Below are 15849 nucleotides of genomic sequence, written 5' to 3' on the forward strand. Positions count from 1 at the left end.
CAAATTTTTTAAACTTAAACTTCTTCTAACGCTGCTTCTTCAAAATAGATTTGCCCAGGCCATGGTATTGTGTGGAAGAGCCACACTCAAAGGGCCAAAGTGCCACATGTGGCTCGTGAGTCGCAGTTTGCCAACCACGGAGCTAGGGAGATAAAATCTTCCTGTAGCCCAATATGGTAGAACAGAATCAGGGAATCAGGTTTTCGTGGTTTGGGAAAACCTGACTCTCTGATTGGTCTCCTTCTGAGCACTTTCTATTCTGCAGCCACCCCAAGGCAACGTAGAACCAGGGATGACATTTTCCGAGAGGCTCTTTCTGATCACTAGCCCTTCTCCCTTCTGGCACGGGAAGTGTTGGTGGGAACCACAGCAGAGGTTGGGCTCCGAAAGGTGAACTTTACCACCTAAGAATTCCTTCAGTCCTATACGCTACTTAACCTCGTTTGAGTTCATAGCATTGACCCTCCCAAGGTCTAGCTCAGGAACAGCAAATAGATGTGCCTATGCTCTGCCTACCCTCTCTCCCCCACTCTTCACCCCCACTACCCATATACACATAGAAGGCACTGCTAAGAGAGCATGGCCCTCTTTATACATAACATCAGAATCCCAAACACAGCTCTTCTGGAAGCCACGGTCATCAGTTTAATTTGGCGTGAGAGACAAAAGCCATTTTCCAGTCCTCTTCTCGCCTGTGTTTGAGGATATATCTTGATCACCAACAAACATCTATTGAGCTCATGATGTGCACAAGGGTTTGCAGTCTCCGTGTGGATTCAGGAAAGGTACAGTAAGAAGCTACAGGCAGTGCCAGGTAGCCAGTGCTAAGGGCTGAGCACATGATGGGTTAATGCAGTGGTCGGCAAACTCATTAGTCAACAGAGCCAAATATCAACAGTATGATTGAATTATTTTTTGAGAGCCAAATTTTTTAAACTTAAACTTCTTCTAATGCCACTTCTTCAAAATAGACTCACTCAGGCTGTGGTATTTTGTGGAAGAGCCACACTCAAGGAGCCAAAGAGCAGCATGTGGCTTGTGAGCTGTGATATGCGAACCATGGGCTTAATGTGTTGGAGGAGCGTAGATGTCAGTGAAGAAGCTGATGGTCCTGAGAAGGCTGCTTCAGGAAATCAGGGAAACCCTGAAGGGAAAATAGAATGCATGTAAGTGGAGAAAAACAGAGACAAAAGTTCCAAAGTAAAGGAGAGAATGATCTAAAGACCTGGGACACTTAGGAATGCATGGGCTGTCTTCAGGGAACAGAGATCAAATCAACATAGCTAATACCAAGGTCATTTCGGTGATGTTAAGCTCACACGTCACCCTCTCCAAGAGGCCTCCTCAGACCCACCTCATGGAGCTTACACTCTATAGAAGACGGGCTGGCCACAGGGTGCCTCTGTGTAAATTACACCAAAGGTCTCCGCTGGGTGGACATAGTTGGTCAGGCAGACCTCCCCCTAATGCTACCTGGGTAATGGCATCTTCATGGGAAGTGTGGGCCCTTCCAGGAAATGCAGCTTGGAAGGCAGACTCTGTCTGGATTTCCACCTCGTCCCCCTTGCTGTACCCTGGGATTCACCATCAAGCTGTGAATTCAGGAATGACACCCAAAGGAACAAGGTAACATCTGGCCCATGTTCCTTGTGCAGTGAGCAACCTGCACGGCCCGTAGTTGATGTCCTGGAGATAGTCCACAAGCAAAGAAATATACACTGAGTGGCCAGATTGTGATGATCTCCAAATGCATAATATAATAACCTGGCCACTCAGTGTGTGTGTGTGTGTGTGTGTGTGTGTGTGTATCTCAGTGCATGAATTCAGCCTGGCCATGGGGAGGGGACATGGGTGGTTGGCCAGCCTACCTGCTGGTCAAATTCCTAATAAGGAGACAATTTGCATCCATTTGCATATTTGTCTTTTATTATATAGGATATACACTGAGTAGCCAGATTATTATGCATTCAGAGATCATAATCATCTGGTCACTTGGTGTATAAGTAAATACAATGTTAAATAGTTGAAAGTGCTAGATAAAGAAAACTAACATGGCCAAAACCGGTTTGGCTCAGTGAATAGAGCATTGGCCTGCGGACTCAAGGGTCCCAGGTTCGATTCCGGTCAAGGGTGTGTACGTTGGTTGCGAGCACATCCCTGGTAGGGGGTGTGCAAGAGGCAGCTGGTCGATGTTTCTCTCTCATCGACATTTCTAGCTCTCTATCGCTCTCCCTTCTTCTCTCTAAAAAATCAATAAAATATATTTTTAAAAAAGAAAAAGGAAAAAAAGAAAACTAACATGAAGTAAGGGGAGTAGTGGCCATATTGCATAATTGCAGTAGTCTCACTGTAGGTACTGTGGTCCATGCAAAGGGTGCCCCAGGGGACTGAGCCACACAGGCCAGGACAGACCTCTCCTATGGAGAGGTAAGAAGAGAGGAAGAGATCTGAGAGAAGCATCGCAGGAGGGGAGGGGTCCACGGGACTGGTGGCTGGCTTGGGGCAAGGACGCTGAGGAATGAGTAGGAAAGGTGACTTCAGGCTTTCCTGCCTGGAGAACTAGGGAAATGATGGCGCTGCTCAAATCTGCCCAACTTACTGAGCCTGCCCGAGCGGGTGGCGTAGGGAACCCCCCTGAGAAAGAGGCCCAGTCTCACAGGATTTCCCAGGGCGTGTCCGGTGGAACATGAGCTGTGTGCTATGCTAATGGCTGTTACTGGGAAAAGTGGCTCCCATGTCCAGGCAATGCTGGGTAAGCAGAACCAAACAGGTTTCTTTCCTGGACGGCTCCTTGGAACTCCTACTAGACTAGCATGCTCTGTGACTCTCACACGAAAATGCAGGCGGCAACCCATCCTGCCTGAACTGCTGGGAGACATTTCTCTTCCCACGGGGTCTCAGGAGACAGATGTTCCCCCTCTCCCCAGAGGAGGGCTGTGCTCTAGACCAGTGGTCGGCAAACTATGGCTCGTGAGCCACATGCGGCTCTTTGGCCCTTTGAGTGTGGTTCTTCCACAAAATACCACGACCTGGGCGAGTGAGTCTATTTTGAGGAAGTGGCGTTAGAAGAAGTTTAAGTTTAAAAAATGTGGCTCTCAAAAGAAATTTCAATCGTGCTGTTGCTATTTGGCTCTGTGGACTCATGAGTTTGCCGACCACTGCCCTAGACAAAAGCCAGCCGGGCCAGAGTAGAAGGCAGTCAGACAGGCCAAGCTGAGAGGAAGAAGGGAGCCCCGAGAAAGACGGAAGGCTCCCCAACTGTGGGGGCCCACAATCTCCCTGGGGAAGAGCTGCCTGGGGTGTCCCCACAGGCCTGGCTTCACCCAAGCTCCAGGGTAACCTCTGAGTCAGCCTCCGCAGGGCCCAGCGCAGCCTCTGACTGGCTAAGGCGGGTCCCTGACCTCCCGGGGCCTCCACTTACCCTTCTATAAAGTGAGGGAGCAGCGATTACCCTCGCTCTCCCGGGTTGCACCAGGCGCTGCTAATTACTGCTTGGCAGAGTGCTGGGGTGCTGACAGGCTCTGTCTGACACATTTCTCCGTGGCTTCTCCAGACACCACGCCGACCTTCGTGGGAGACCACGGCTCGGTGGTGCCTGGCAGCTGGCTCAGCCCTCGGCAGCCTTCGGGGTGCAAGCAGGTGTCTCCCGAGGTCTCTGCCGCTCCCTCTGGTAGCGCCCACCAGAACCAGAGGCTCACCTAGCCTTCTGCCACCGCGTGGGCACTGTGGAGGTGGGCGCCGCACCTGCCGGCTGCCAACCTGGGACCCGGCTGCATCTGGGAGCCTCCTCGGGGCTGGGACACCCAGAGGAGGGGTCCCCGGCCTGGAGGCAGCCATGCGGAGTCCTTCTCGTTGAGGAGAGGGGGTCCCCTCAGCCGGGGCCTTCTCTGAGCGGACCGATGACCACAGCAGAGGACCTGCGCCCAGCCCAGGCGGGAGGCACCGGTGAGCGGAGGTAGGTGCTGAGCATCCGCGTGTGCAGAAGGGAAAGGGCACCTGGCAGGGGAGCAAACCCTGGCATTCAGTGGGCAGCGCTGGGCTTGCCCCGATCCTCCCACCACGGAGGAAGAGTGTACCTTCTTTCAAGGGCCCAGGTGACCTTGAGGCTCCTTTCTGTGCTGTTGGGGAGTCGGTAAAGCAGCCCATGGCGCCCTGGAGTCCAGGCCGCAGGCCACGGGACAGCTGTGCAGGGGGCCAAGCACAGGCCTGGCCCTGGAGACCAGGCGGGGAGAGGAGAAGTTGTGGGCCTGCCTGTGTGATTGGGAAATGCCAGGGTGAGCACCTGCAGAATGGGGTCACAGCAAGGTACCCCTCCTTCCGATGGCTGTTTCCAGGACTCACTCCGGCGTATTGGCCATTTCCCCGTAAACCTGTTGTTCGTTTTAATCCACATCTGGGTGAGGGTGTTTGTGCCGCCGTGCTTTCTGCTCCTTTCAAAAGTATCCCCTTAGGGAGCAGGCTTTTTCTATCGTCTTTGACTAAAGGATATACAGTGAATGGGAGCGTGTTGGGACCCACGCCTCCAGGCTCGTGCCATGAAACCTCACATTAAAATTTAAAATTTATACCTTTCGCCCCAGCTGAGTAGCTCAGTTGGTTGGAGAGTCATCCCGTATACCAAAAGGTTGCAGGTTCGATGCCCAGTCAGGGCCTGTGTGGGAGGCAACCAATCGGTATTTCTCTCTCTCTCTCTCTCTCTCTCTCTCTCTCTCTCTCTCTCTCTCTCACACACACACACACACACACACACACACACACACACACATTCCCTTTCTCTCTAAAACTCAGTAAGGCCAAAACCGGTTTGGCTCAGTGGATAGAGCGTCGACCTGCAGACTGAAAGGTCCCAGGTTTGATTCCCGTCAAGGGCATGTACCTTGGTGGTGGGCACATCCCCAGTAGGGGGTGTGCAGGAGGCCGCTGGTCGATGTTTCTCTCTCATTGATGTTTCTAGCTCTCTATTCCTCTCCCTTCCTCTCTGTAAAAAATCAATAAAATATATATTTAAAAAATAAATAGATAAATAAATAAATAAAAATAGATACATTTAAAAAAAGGTGAGGATTTAAATATATATATATATGTAGACCTCCTAATTCCTAGAAATCAGGGATCTAGTCCCAAGGAAGAGATGAGATTTAGGGAATGATGCCAGGGGCTCATCCAGCTCAGTTTTCAGCCCCCACCCCAAGCCCCGACCCCCCCCCACCCTCAGCTGTCTTTTAAAGCCATGACTGCCTTTACCCCAGTGTATTACCAAGTGACTTGTCAGTGTCAGAGGAGTCCTGCAAAGAATCCCCGGCATGTCATTAACCTCATTCCAGCGTGTAATTACCCTAAAAGGCCTCCTCACGGCCTCCATTCAGCGTTACATCATAAAGAAGCAGGCATTTTACTACCTGCAGGACACCGGGAACTCTTTAAAGAGTTAATTATGGCTCCCTGGAGCCTGTCCCCAAGAGCCCAGGACCCGGAACTAAACCCTGAGTCTTTTCAAGTGTCCGTCTGCGAGACAGCCTTCACTCACAGCCACTTCCTCTTTGGAATCTGAGCTTGACATTAGTGGGAAAATAGACCCACCGAGACACGCAGCGGTGGGCTCCCTGGAGGAGGTCACCTGACTTGGGCCCTCCCGCCCAGCGTTAGTCAGTGTTTCCACAGATACCATCAGTACAGCATCGGGCAGAACAGAGAGCCACGGGGAGCTGGAATTCTCCTTACCCGCCTGGTTCCATGAGGCGAATCCAGCTGGAGCCATTAGTAATCTCTGAGCTAGAGAGACTAGCAGCGTGGCCAGAGTTCAAAGGGAGTTCAGGCCTAATCTGGACGTTACAATCTGAGTCCATCTAACCACGCAGGCTCTGAGGACATTATTATCAGTCAAGTGTAATTATAGATAAAATAGTTTTATTAATCAGCTTCCTAAGGGGACTGTTTATCTGATGATGGCTGTACAGGATAGTGGGGGGCCGGAGGGCGCTGCTGTGTGCAGTGGGTCTGCAGGGAGGAGAGTCTATGGCAGTGGTCGGCAAACTCATTAGTCAGCAGAGCCAAATATCAACAGTACAACGATTGAAATTTCTTTTGAGAGCTGAAAACCGACTTCTGCGCATGGGCCACAAAGTTTCAATCGCACTATATGTGCTTGCCCGCACGTGGTATTTTGTGGAAGAGCCACACTCAAGGGGCCAAAGAGCCGCAAGTAGCTCTCGAGCCTTGGTTTGCCGACCACTGGTCTACGGGAAGGAGAGAGGCTGAGAGCATGTCTAGGAGTTCTGTGCATGACGGATGGAAGTCTTTGTGGGGACATTGTTGGCCAGTGCGTACGTGTGTTTGCTCAGGTTCTTGCAACTGGACTTGAAATTATTCGTTTCTCCTTTATCCCTTGGCTTTGTCATAATTCTTTTTTTAATATAGACTTTTCCTTGCCCAGCCAGCATGGCTCGGTGGTTGGGCATTGACCTATGAACCAGGAGGTCACGGCTTGATTCCCTGTCAGGGCACATGCCCAGGTTGTGGGCTTGATCCTCAGTGTGGGGCGTGCAGGAGGCAACTGATTAATGATTCTCTCTCATCATAGATGTTTCTATATCTCTCTCTCCCTCTTTGAAATCAATAAAAATATATTTAAATATATATTTTTTAAAAATGGACTGTTCATATTTGTACTTAGCTGGAGTTTATGGAGATTCCAATTACAGGTGCCCACTTTAGCCACCAATTGTCAGCCAGTTTTTCAAATCTCACTCCAGACCTATCTTGGCTTGTCTTAAATGTCCATGGCCGTAAAGCAGTTTGTCAGCTGCAAGAGATCCTACAAGGGTAGTGCCCCTCCTGAGTATTGTCTGGCGTGACTTTACGTCAATGCCACTCACCTAAAGTCAGGAGGAATGAACTCCTTGGGGCCGAGACACTGAGGGTCTCCCCCGTAATGTCGCCAGCTCTACTTTAAACTTCATTAAATATTAGTGGTCAAGGCTCAGTTGGTTCCCCTACAGAGAGAGGTGAGCAACTTTCCAGAGACTGAGGAACCGGCACAGAGCCAGCCTGGTCCTCTCTGTCCGGTCACCTCCTGTCTACTGGCAGCATTTGATACCCAGAGCAGCCCTCTCTCGGCACAGCCTGTATGTGCTGGCCGATTGTGCAACTTACTGCTTGCTCTACTGGAACACTTGACCCCAATTGATTATTTCCTCCTTCAGGAAGCCTTGTGAAAAACCTTTCCTCTGCCTCAACACGGAGGTACTACCTGAACTTTGCCCAAAGTGACAGCTGCAGCCCGGGGTAGATACAACCTGGAAACCAGAAAGACCCAGTAGCTGTTTCCTTCCCACACTCCCAGGGGTGCCACCGAGGGATGAACTCACCAAAGCCCCACTGGTAGAGCTTTGCAGAAAGATGCAAAGTGGGCCAGCTGAGATCTCTATGGTCATGTGACAGGTCTGTTGGCCATGCTACAAAGTGGGCGGTTGAGATCCCTGGATCTTCTTGGCTCCCAGAAGGATATATTGGAGCTCAGAAAAAAGGGGTGGATGACGGAATGAGCATGTCACAAAAGCATTGCTCCATTTAAGATAATTAAATCTGTTGGTCAAACAAAGTGTCCTTCTCCTAACTCCCAAGGCTGATAAACTTTTGATAGATACCGGATAATTGATTGAAAATGAACAAATGGGTAGATGAATGTCTACTATGTGCAAATGCCTGCATTATTTCCATTAATCTAGTGCGCACCTAATATTATTCTCATTTTGCTGATTAAAAAAGTGAGACTTGAGTAAGTTCAATAATAATAATAATCAGAAGAATAAAAAGAATAGCCATTATTTCTCAAGAATTTAATATGTGCCAGGCATTGAGCTAAGTACTTTTTATATTACACTAGAGGCCTGGTGCACAAAACTTGTGCATAGGGAGGGTTCCTAGGCCTGGCTGGCAATCAGGGCCCATTGTGGCCTTCCAGCTGCTGACTGTGGCCTTGCTTCATTCCATGCTACCTCCTGGTGGTCAGGGTACATCATAGTGAGCCATTGAACTCCTGATCTTCCATTGAACTCCCAAGGGGAAACTTTGCATATTAGCCCTTTATATATATATAGATAAGCACTATGTTAAGACCATTCTCCGACATCCTCTGAGGGGTCCCAGATTGCGAGAGGGCGCAGGCCAGACCAAGGGAGCCCACTGGTCCACAGCCGGGGCCAGGGAGGGACAAGGGAGGTTGGCCAGCCAGGGAGGGACCACTGGAAGGCTCCAAAGCATGACTGGCCCATCTCACTCAGTCCCGATCAGCCAGACCCCAGCAGCAAGCTAACCGAACTGTCAGAGCATCTGGCCCCTGGTGGTCAGTGCACATTATAGCAAGCAATTGAGCAGCCTTAGCATGTCATTAGCATATTACGCTTTGATTGGTTGAATGAATGACCGGTCAACTAGACGCTTAGTATATTAGGCTTTTATTATATAGGATTATCTCACTTAATCCTCACCACAACTCTATGAAGTTATAATTTATTTGCCCAGGTATTTGGGTGAAGAAACTGTGATTCAAGGAGATAATTAGATGGCTACCAAGTGATAGACATTTGAACCCACATCTATCAGACTCAAGACCCAGTGCTCTTTCGAACACAGGCTTTACTTTAGCTACTGTCTCACCTGGCTTTTGCCCTTAGCACATCATGGTTACTGCCTCACCTGAGGACATTCAGCTAAGTCCCACATCTCACTGTTCTGTGGAACCAAAGAGATAGTTGTCAACACAGAATGAAACGGACTTCCTCCATCTCCTGCCCCACGTTAAAAAGGGATTAATACACAATTTTATGAAAAGAGACACAGGGGAGAGCGATGTCCAGGACCAAAGAAGACAGTTATCTTCACTTTAACTCCAATAGCTCAGCAATAATGTCACCCTGAGGAGTGAAACGTCCTCGTTGGAACCGCCCCACGTTTGCAAGTTTAAGGCACAGGCGAGTCCGTGTGGATGTGACCTTTTAGTGAGGATGGGCAGCTTCCCAAGTTTGAGGGCTCTACCCTTCGATTTATAAGTACCAGGATTTCTGTTAGGTTTCTGTTAGGATGTGATGACATCCGCTGAAATAAAGTGGTAAAGCAGAAAACTTCTTAATAGTGACAGGCTGGAGTTTTGTACAAAGCACAAGGCTAGATTCTTAGACCATTCTGTGTTTACAACCAAGACTGTTCCTCTAAGTTAGTTCCTGCACAGAGCCAAACTCAGGGTGTTTCAGTGAGCACGTCAGATCTTTATACGTTTTTTAATGGCAGATTAAACTGAAGGCAGACAAAGGATGGTAACAATATTATCTTACAGTTGGTGGAAGAAGTGACAACCTCCATAAGAAATAACAGTATGATTCTGGAAAAATATATAGGCAAAGAGAGAGAGCAAAATCAATGTTTCTCACCATGTCTCACCTTGCTGCCCTGCACACGTGCCCCTGAAGAGTAAACAAGATCTGAGGCCTCTTCAAACTCCCCATCAACTGCCCAGAGACCTTCCTTGTTCATCGGGATTGATATCCAAGGCTTCATGATTCAAAAGTCCAGAGCTGCCATGGGTGACACATGTAAGACTCTTGTCAACCTTCCATGAGCAGTCTTGGGCTACCCCATTCTCTTTCTCTCCTCCCACACACCTCTTTCTGGTTTGAAAGAGCATCTCCTTCTGGCCATCCCAGACATCACAGAGCACAGTGGGCAGGGGGGTGGCCTTTGAGTCAATCCTAGGATGGAATCTCTACTCAGCTATTTGTTAGCTGTGGGCCCTTAGGCAAATTGTTGAAATTCTTTGAACCTCAGTTTCCCCTTCTGTAAAATGGGGATAATAACAGCCCATAATCTGGCAGTTGTTGTGCTTGGCACATAATAACCAACCATTTTTAGCAAGTCATTCCAATTTTTCATGGCCCATCTCAAGTGCCATATTTCACAGGAAGTTTTCTCTGGTGGTTCCAGCCCTTACTGACCTCCTTCTTATGAAATCCTATATCCCCTAGCTTGAAATTTGTCTTGGAATCATATACTACCTCTAAATGTTTCCTCGTGAATTTTCTGTTAAAATATCTATTACTTAAAGGCCACAACTAGGTCTTAGTCCTTTTTCACATACCTGGCAATATGTATGTATTTAGCCAGCAGATGCAGGAGTTCAGTCTGGAGACATGGAAGTCAATGCAGCCACACACATTAACAAAATACATGTGTGATCAATCCTACTGATAAGGGAGAAAACTGAGGTTAAGTTCACCTAGAAAGTCCAATATCAGCTCACCTATAAGAAGCTTGTCTTTAAATATCTACTGATAGCCTAACCTTTATTAGTGTGATTTCCATATTGACCAAGCTAATTAGACATGGCTGGAGGGACTGGGTTATTCAGTTACCTAATATCTCAATGGCAGCACCATTAGCACTGACTATATGAGTCAACGTCATCTATTCTTCACCCCCTGCAACTCTCTCTGGAAGCAAATTCTCATACCCGCCAAGGGACTGAAGTTTAGCAGGAAAACAACGAAAGAAAATTCTGTCTTCAAAACCCCTCCATTCTAGCCTCTCAGATCTGTGCCTTTATACAGCCATATTGCTTTAGATGTATTCAAGCTGATCCAAAACACAAAAGCTTTGATTAGGTTAACTTCCAGAATCCTCACAGGAAGAAGGGAGTCTAGAAATAGTCTTGTCATTGTGTCTGCTGTTTCATAAATGTTATGATAATTTAACCTAGTAACAACAAAATCAGTATTCTTATCCTCATTTTCATTATGCTTCTGCCAACCATTGACTGCGATGCTGACCCACCACGATATCTTAGTGTTGGGAATCACACAAAGTTCCATTACTTCCATGAGGCTCATAGCCAAGGAGGAATTATCAGGGGAGCCACCTCACTGTTGCTGTATACTGAATCAGAATTCCCGGTCAGGAGAACAGACAGCATTAACAGCTAAATGATGAGCTGGATATAGAAGACTGGGAAAATATACCCAAATAGGAAATAAAGCAAACACACCATCAGCCAACAAGAATTGCTTGAGTACTTATTTGTGCTTCTGTCCGTGCTAGGTGGTTTAGGGGACAATAGGTTTGTAACTTATCCTTACCAGCAACCTGAGATGCCTAAGAAAATTGATATCTCTTCAACTTAGATTCTGATTCCTTCAGAGGTACCACATGACAGCCTAATGGTGATGTTTGTGGACTCTAATGCCAGCTGCCCAGGCTCAAATCCTGCTCTGAGTTCTGTATGCTGTGTGACTTTGGGTGAGTTCCTTAAACTCCCTGTGCCTGTTTTCTCATTGGTAAATGTTAGATAATAATAATAATGGCACCTGCCAAAGCCAGTTTGGCTCAGTGGATGCAGCATCAGCCTTCGGACTGAAAGGTCCTGGATTTGATTCTGGACAAGAGCATGTATCTTGGTTGCGGGCACATCCCCAGTAGTGGGTGTGCAGGAGGCAGCTGATGGATGATTCTCTCTCATCGATGTTTCTAACTCTCTATCTCCCTTCCTCTCTGTAAAAAAATCAATAAAATATAAAAATAATAATAATGGCACCTACCTCAGAGAAATGACATAAGGATTAAATGACTTAAAATACACAGCATGTCTAAACAGTACTTGGCACTTACTAAATGATGGTAGAGAGTAGCAGTTATGATTATTGTAGAAGGACAATATTATTTTACTTCTTATGGTAATGCTGAAAGGTGGCATCTCAGTCAATATCTGCATTTCTCTCCATAAACCACAATAATTGCCATTTGGCGAGAATTTACAATGCATCAGAAATCACAGAAAGTTCTCCCAGATGAGGGAACGAGGCCCTGAAAAGCTGATGCCGTCTCCAAGGTGGCAGGTGCCAGGACTTTGCTGTCATACATATGCACTGACAGAAAGCTTTTTATTCTTAAACATCTGGATGAATAGAGCATAGAAAAATGTAATTTCTGCAACAACTGTAATTCTAATAGTATCAGGATAATGGAAACAGGACACCTAATTCAAGCTCATATGTCTCACCCCCACCCTGCAAATCTCTCCTGTTAATGCCATCATCTATGAAGTTTTTTCCTGAATGTATTTTTTTTAATTCACTTTTGTCCTCAGCCTCTGCTGCCCGCTGGGGTGGTGGTGAAGATGGCAAATTGGAGAAGAGAACAAATAACTAAAAAATAAATTGGCTTAGCTTTAAAAGGGCAGGTTTTAGGAAAAGCATGAGATTTATTATATCTAATAAGAATTGGATAGAAACGGTGGGCCTTCTAGGTGACTTGTCTTTTCATTCACGCAGAGCGGTACATGCATGGATGCAGTGTCTTCTTTGTCCCAAGAACCATACTAGACACCAGGGAGTCAAGGAAGTGCCAGAATTCCCACTCTGCACTGAAAGGCAGACTGTGCCTATGATGGCCACTGATCTTGAAGCAACAGAGAGCGAAGAATCCTTTCTGAGGCCAGAGCAGAAGGAGAGGGGCCCCCGGATCCAGCGCCGGTGTCTGTGGTGGGGTTTTAGCATTGGGCAGGCCTGAGTTCCTCCCGGCTCGGCCACTGGTAGGGGAAAGACTTGTATAGAGCAGACAGGAAAGCAATGCAAGGAAACGGCTGGATTGGCTATAGCTTTAAGCCATTGCCTAATTTTGGAAAGCCTAGTTCAATGGTTGGCAAACTGTGGCTCCAGAGCCACATGCGGCTCTTTAGCCCCTTGAGTGTGGCTCTTCCACAAAATACCATGTTCAGGCACGCATGTACAGTGCAATTGAAACTTCGTGGTCCATGCACAGAAGTCGGTTTTCGGCTCTCCAAAGAAATTTCAATCATTGTACTGTTGATATTTGGCTCTGTTGACTAATGAATTTGCCGACCACCAGTCTAGTTCATTGTGATTAGTTGTTTTTAAATTCCCTTTTTTCTGAATACAGGTGCATTTACAATCGACTCTGGCTGGGGTCTCAGGTTGCTTGCATAAGATACCCAGGCATTAGAACCAGTGGGACTAATGGCCTCCTTGTTTAGTCACTGTCACGTGTCACAGGCCAGCACGGGATAATAAAGAGTTCTCAACACATGCCAGGTGTGAACTCATTTAATTCACCCAACAACCAAGAGGAGATGGATTCCTCTTCTTCCTTTTATAGAAGAGGGAACTGGAATGCAAGGATGTTCAACAAACTTTCCAGTCAGCAAATGGCAAGGCAGGGATTCGAACTTAGGAAGTCTCCCTCTGGAAACTGGTCTTAGTCGCCAATAGCTCTCATAAGCCTAGTGTTACCTGTCATTACCGTGTGGCTGAGCCACCAGAGGAGGGTCCTCTGGAAATTCTAAAATGCTCCATTTCTTTTACCCACCTCCTCTCCATCCGCAACCGCCGTCTCTTGTCTTTGATTGACATCCATAATACAGTTTTTACAAGCTTAGTGTTTGGTATCGTCCAAGATCTCCACTCCAATCAAATTTAGGTGTGATAGACTTAATTAGAGTCTAATTCCTCTTTTATTTTGGTTTTATCTTAATCACCCCTTTTATTCACTGTCCGCAGGCCTGTAATTTCCCAGACTCAGAGATGCCGTATTGTACATTCAGACCCATGAGGCAGTTTGTTGTCATACACATTCAATGCCAGAAGAGTTTTCACTCTGAAACTTTTCAGCCAGGACAGTGTAGAAAACAAGTATAATTTCACCAAAAGACTCTTTTCTAAAAACAACGGAATAATATGTCTTCCACCCACATCTCTCTACTGAGAAGAATGCTTGCGTGCAGACACAGTACAAACATGACAGGCATTTCAGACGTCAGAGACAAGATGGGAAATGGCCAAGAACCCTGAACGTGGTTGTTAGGACCATCAGGGTCCCCCAGACACAGAGGAGGAAGAGGCAGGTCACAGAATTTTCCAGCTAATCTAGTTCATTCCAGATTCTTTTAAGTACAAATTCCAAGGCCATCTAATCTAGTTCATTGCAAATTCTTTTAAGTCCACATTCTTTTGTTCAAAGGAAATCTCATCCTGAAGATTTGTATCAACGATGAGATGCTCTTATTGAAGCAGGAGGAGAGGCCTAGAACCTAACCCACTCCTCGCCCATCCGCGCTAACTCCCCATTCTCTCCCCCCACAAGCCCTGTTGAGGGCTCCGAGGGAACCCCTGGGGGTTCCTTGGAGCACAGTTTGAAAATCACTATTCTTTTCCAACCTCCTCCTTTTACCACTGCGGGGAAATGGAGCCCAGAGGAGCTACGTGACTTGGCTGACATTACACAGCAAGTCAGCAGCCTGGGCTGCTATCTTCCTTCAACTATTTTTCCATGATGACACTTGAGTTCTGGGATGAACTACCTTTTTGTTTCTCCAGGCTGTATGTGTTTCTGTAGTTGTATGTTTGTCCCAGTGCCCATGGATCCAAAGAAAACCTAACAAACCAGTCCCTGCTTTTACTCTAAAGCTTGGAGTCTGCACCTCATACACATGTCTTGGCTGCCCCAGAGAGCTGCAAGCCCAGAGCAGAAAGGCAGAGGGTCATAAATGCTGTCCCTTGGCTGACCAGGGGCACTATCTCACAGCCTGAATGAGGTGTCTACCCTCCCAGGGAAATCCCCCAAATCAGGTAGTCCTCAGCTAGACATCTGAGAGCTGGCATCCAAGCCAGGTCCCACCTCGTGACCCCTGACTAACCCCCTAAATCTCTTCGGTTCTCCATCGGTAAGACGGGGGGCGGGGGGGGGGGGGGAGGTGGTGGTGGGGAGTGGAGAGAGGGAGAGAGCCATGCCGTGGCTCGTCACATCAGAGATGTTAGAAGTTGAATAAGTTCATGAGCCCAATGCCCTGTTGATGAGTGAAAAAGTAGAAGAAAGGCCCAGCAATGGTTCTGCAAGCTGATTCCCCTCGCCCGGTCTGAAGGCAGAGATTGGAGGGCGTGGTAGAGAGGGGTTTCTGGCTCCTGTGCTCCATCCAGGAAAAGGCTGTGATCATAATCACTACCAACGGGCTTATTCGGGGCTTCACCTGTGTTACCTCCTGTGACCCTCTAAGCCGCCCAGTGGGTAGTGCTCTTCTTTGCACCAGCGTGATGAGGCTCAGACAGGCTGCTTACGTTATCCAAGGCAACCCAGCTAGAAAAAGATGGACCTACCCCTCACTGGTTTGGCTCAGTGGATAAAGCATCGGCCTGCAGACTGAAAGGTTCCAGGTTCGATTCCGGTCAAGGGCATGTACCTTGGTTGCGGGCACATCCCCAGTAGTGGGTGTGCAGGAGGCAGCTGATCGATGTTTCTTTCTCATCAATGTTTCTAACTCTCTATCCCTCTCCCTTCCTCTCTGTAAAAAAATCAATGAAATATATTTAAAAAGAAAAGAAAAAGAAAATGATGGACCTAGACTTTGAGTCCAAAGCCATCTCGCTGCAAAACCTGTGTTCATAACCACTGCCCCATCCTGCCCTTCCTCCTGGCCACACAGGGGGGAGAAGGAGAATGGACTACTCCTCCAAGGCGCCAGACTCTACCAAACCAGGAGGGAGGCTGGCTGCCTCTGAGAGCTCCCCCTACGGCTTGCACGACTGAGAATCCCCAGCCAGCTCCGTGCAGGACTGGGCAGAGCACGGAGGCACGAATTCTGGGCTTGTTTACCGAGTCCCCTGGGCCAAGAAGGAGGGTGGCGAGCTGGGCACAAAAGCAGGATAAAGGTAAACTTTCTGCACGTGAGAACCATCCCGCTCCCCCCCCCCCTCCCGCCCGCACCCGCCCCCTCCCAAGGAGCCGTGTCACACCGTATGTCACCGTCATCAAAGGGGCTGTGCGTAAACCTGAAAAACCAAACGGACCTGT

The sequence above is a fragment of the Pipistrellus hanaki genome, assembly GCF_964339955.1.
Source record: "Pipistrellus hanaki genome assembly, chromosome: 9".
Taxonomy (NCBI): Eukaryota; Metazoa; Chordata; class Mammalia; order Chiroptera; family Vespertilionidae; genus Pipistrellus; species Pipistrellus hanaki.